Source organism: Tupaia chinensis, unplaced genomic scaffold (genome assembly GCF_000334495.1).
Source record: "Tupaia chinensis unplaced genomic scaffold, TupChi_1.0 Scaffold000532_1, whole genome shotgun sequence".
Taxonomy (NCBI): Eukaryota; Metazoa; Chordata; class Mammalia; order Scandentia; family Tupaiidae; genus Tupaia; species Tupaia belangeri.
This window is the reverse complement of record NW_006160045.1, coordinates 2,063,889-2,068,640: the sequence shown is the minus strand read 5'-3', so window position 1 is coordinate 2,068,640 and position 4,752 is coordinate 2,063,889. Positions and strand designations below refer to the sequence as shown.

Here is a 4,752-nt window from a genome sequence, read left to right as displayed (position 1 = left end):
TGGAATGTCACTTCATTCCCCCCAAATTCATGCATTAAGCTCTAACCCTTGATCCCTTGATGTGATGGTATTTGGAGGTGGAGCTTGGGGAAGTAACTAAAAGAAGACACACAGAGAGTCCATGATCAGCCCTGAGTGCCATTATAAGAGTAAACACAAGTGAGTTGGTATTTCTCTCATGTGGGTATATAGTAAGAAGCTAACCATTGGCAAACCAAGAGGGCCCTCACTGGGGTCTAAATTAGCTGGTATATTAAATTTGGACTTCTAGCCTCCAGAACTGTGAGAAATAAGTTTTTGTTGTTTAAACCACCCAGTATATGTTCTATTATAGCTGCCTAAGCTAAGACATAGGGCTTAGAAAAATGTTTAAAGTTTAAGGTGGTATTAAATTATTATTCCTCAGGACAATGACATCTATCTATAAAATGATATTCTAGACAACCAGAGAACATATTTTACATCACTCTTTTCCTACAGATCTGCTATTATTAGGAGTACATATAATTTAGGTTATGAAGTTTGGTTTCTTAACTGAAGCTACTCCAGTTCATCTATTCTTCATTAGCCTTACAGGAAAGTAATCAGGCTTCACATGATATTCATGAGATATATTTTAAGCATGTATGGAAAATAAATGGATAAGTCAAAGGGCAGCATTGTGGAGTAAGTGCCAGTTATTGAAAATAAGGCAGTGACTCAAATATAGCGAATGCTTCAGCAAGAACACATAGGGGATAAATTGGCATCTACAGTGTTTGAGCCAAGTCAAGACAGAATAGGATACACCTATGACTGACAACATGCTGTATGCGTACCACATATTTCTCTTAGACTTCCTCTTGACTGGCAATTACCACAAGGATGATTTTTCTCTCTGTGAGCTGCAAAAACCTTGGGAGAAGATGGTTGAATGCAATTTCAACACATATGTGCAGCAATTCCAGGAGAGAAACTGATTGGCAAAGGTGCATCACAAGTCCAATAGCATAGAAAGTGTCAATCAACCATTGAATCTTTTCCAAATGAAAATAATCTGGCTGTCATATTTGTAAATATCCATGAGTGGCCACAGAACTGGATTAAATAATAGATGAAAAGATAGGCATTCTTCTTATACCTGGGCTGCAGTCAGGCCGGCAGCACCATGGGTTCCCTGGGTTGACACCGCCAGGACCTCCAGCACCGTCTCGGGCTAAATCTTAAGTTGCATTAAGTTCTTACTTTGTAAATAGTTTTGAACAATATCCTGGAGGAAGTTCATCTTTGTCCAAAATCTTGATGAAACTGAATATTTCTCTCAAAACAACTGGACTATAGAAAAGTCATGTATATTTTTCTATGCAAAAATGCGTTGTGACTTTTCAGACAACCCAATAATTCAGAGTTGACTTTTCTTTGTCTTTCTCAGGTTTTTTGTTTTTATTTTTATTTAAGCATTTTTATCATAAGCTTTCTTGGAAGTCAGCAAAAAACCTAGACCTCAGATGGGTGGTTATATTCTACTTAACACATGCCTAGTGCTAGACCAGCATTTAGGGATGTACAGAATCATTGGTTCTGTATACAAAATAAACTTTTCATTAGCCTTTAGAGAATGCTGATTATTTTTCTTGACATTGGGAAACATTTCCTACTGACTAAGTGTGGTACCTGCTGTCAGCTATTCCAGTGGAGTAATGTGGGTAATTAGAAATCACTTAGTCATTTTTGTTTTTGTTTTAAGAATTATTTTATTTATTTATTTATTTATATTTTAAATTGACCAGAGAGGTACAGAGTGAGAGAGAAAGAGAGACTTGAACTGTGGTCAACCATGTGGGAGTCCAGCACCCTTAACCACCATGCCACCTGCCAGCCCCTCACTTAGTCATTCTTCACACTGTAGCATATGGAGCTGCTCCCATATGTCAGCCCTGGGTAGAGGGGGCAAACTGAGATAGGACACCTGATAACAAGTCACCACCTATCCGGACTTGCCATCCCAAGGAGAGTATGCTGTGGTAACACAGAGGGCAGACTTTCACAACACATTTGGCAGGGCTGTTGGGAATATGAACCTAGCTCTGGTTTTGGAAGATGAGTAGGAGAAGACATTGAAGGAAGAATGCCTTTTAGACAGAAGAAACACAATTTCATTCAAGAAGCTATGAACATTTTATTGAATTATTTGAAATTGAGAAATTGCTGGAATTTTTCAGTCAATATTTTCTTTTTTTCTATTTTTTTCATCTTAAGAGAGATTTTTGCTGTAGTGCGCATGTGCTTGCTGGAGAGACAGAGACAGAGAGACAGAAAGCAAGAAATCACACACACACCCCCATGGGGGATGGCCATGCCACAATCCCTTCTCCTCTTGGGATCTTGGGGACGCATGCAGACATGCCTGGCATGAGGTTTAAGCCACTATATGCGGGACTCAAACTGCGGTCAACTACATGGGAGTCCAGTGATGTAATCATTCTGTCATTTACTGGTCCCTCGGTCAGCATTTTCAAAAATTGGCAGTTTTACATGCTGCAACCTAGCAATTCCTTAAGGGTGTAGGCAAGAGTGTTTGGGGTAATATGGTAGATGGTGGTATTTGGGGCAAAATGGAGAAAACGAGTTGAGAGTGATGGGCAGGTTCAGAAATGGGAGCACCCCCTCTGCCCTGCTGACATCTTGAGCCAGACAATCTCTGTTTTGGGCTGAGTTGCGGAGAGGCTGTCCTGAGCATTGCAGAATGTTTAACAGTATCTTTGGCCTCTACCCACACAATGCCAGTCACGTCCCTCACCAGTTGACAACCAAAGATGCTGCTTATATTGCCACAAATCTTCGAGGGAGAAGAGGGATTTGAACATAACCTTGAAACTATGAGAAAGCAGTGAAGTAGTTCATGGGAAATACCAGATTTGACCTGATAGAAATGGATCAGCAGAGAACAGACAGGAGACATGGATCCATATAGGGCTTATTACAATATCAGACTGATAGGAAGAGGAGTGACATGGATATTAAGGAGAATGGAGATAATACAAGCTTGGAGACTGAACCATGGGAGTGTTTGTGTGAGTGTGCTGGGAAAGGGGAGGTACATTGAAGGGTTCCATCATGATTGCCAAACAAGTGAGAGTGAGAGAGGAACTAGAACAATGCTGGCAGCAGTCAGGGGACAGACATGTGGCATCCTTACGGGCATGAGCAGTTAGAAAATATGTCCCCAGGGATAACTGTTGTGTTTGTGAGGTAGATCTGGAATGCCAACTCTAATCCTCCCACCTTCTCCCCCTGTCTGGTGGCAAGTGAACAATTGACACTACGTAGAAACTAATGATAAACATTCGCAATTAACTTCTCACAAAGATGCTTGGTGAGAATTTTCAGTTCTCAGAATAGCTTTACTAGTTCCTACAACAGGAATTACATTCACGCTCACAATTCCAATCTCTTCCAAATGTGCTGCTCACTATACGTGGTGCTAGTTTTTACTTCTTTTTTAAAGTTTCATTATAGGGCACATGCCCTCACCAGAGAGGGGGAGAAAGAGAGAGTGAGGATGTGAGAAAGCTCCTCACATGGAGGATGGCCACATTGAAATCTCTTCTCCATTTTCCTCTCCAGATTTTGGGTGCACACGCATGCACCCCATGTGTTTTTAAGCCACTAGTTGTGCAGTTGGCCATTTGGGATACAGTGGCCTTAGCCACCATGCCACCAGCTGGCCCAGCTTTTTTTTTTTACTTTTACAGAAAAACGTTCTCTTGAATACTATATGAAGAAACAGTTTTCCTTGATGTTAGGGAAAAATAATGAACGTGGACATTACAGAATAAAATGTACTTGTTTATGGGGAAAACTATCCTATTAGGCATAGAAAATTAAAATGTATCTCTTATAGCCACATTAGATCCATTTTTTATAGAAGAATATCAAATATATATTTATATTTATGCTTACATTTCTCTATAGCCAGCTATCTAACAAATTAACACTATAAAGCTTTTAATACGTTGGCAAATAAAAAGTAGGAAACCATATATTAATCATTTAATTATTCACATTTAAATTATTTCCTTTTGTGTATTAATAGAGCTACCTTGACATCTATAATCATTTTCCTTATAGCTAGCTCTTTTATCTTACCATCTTATTACAATGCATAAGAAATCTTAAAAAATTACTCTTTGCAAAACTTTTGATTAACAGAATGAAGGTCAATGCATTGAAGAGTTGTGAAAAAAGGTCTTATTTGTATTCTTCTGTTTTTATTATGGGAGCTATAAAACTGAATAATTTTATTTGTTCCACTTATTCTTTAGCTTATATAAATCGTATCCTACAGTTACCCTGTCATAAACATAATTGACTAACCTTGCACCTAAAATGTATTTCAAACCATTCTCTCAGCATGAATAGACTTGAACCCTCTTCATCATCTTCTCAGTAATATTGATGGTAGGCAGGAACTAAAGCATTGGAAAAAAGAAGCAGAACCTAGGCTAAAGTCGGTACAGAAGAATATTCTATGGGGAAAACAAAAGTGTTTCTTTTCCTTTCGCCTTAGAACATGACTCCAACATGATTTAACCGATTATTCAACAGATGTTTACTGAACACTTCGATGTGCAAGGAACTGCTGTAGCTATTTAGGGATGTAGAAGTGAACAGGACAGGCAGATGCCTGCCTCAGCAGGAGGACAGTATAATAGGAGCATTCAAATCAAGAATAGACATGGAGGAAATAAGGCAGATCAAAAACAGAGAGTG

At 39.0% G+C, this 4,752-nt stretch overlaps 1 pseudogene; it reads right to left on the bottom strand.

The window, feature by feature from the left end:
* Window positions 1-591: 591 nt before the first annotated feature.
* Window positions 592-1,149, bottom strand: LOC102479906 (very-long-chain (3R)-3-hydroxyacyl-CoA dehydratase 4 pseudogene; annotated as a pseudogene).
* Window positions 1,150-4,752: the final 3,603 nt, after the last annotated feature.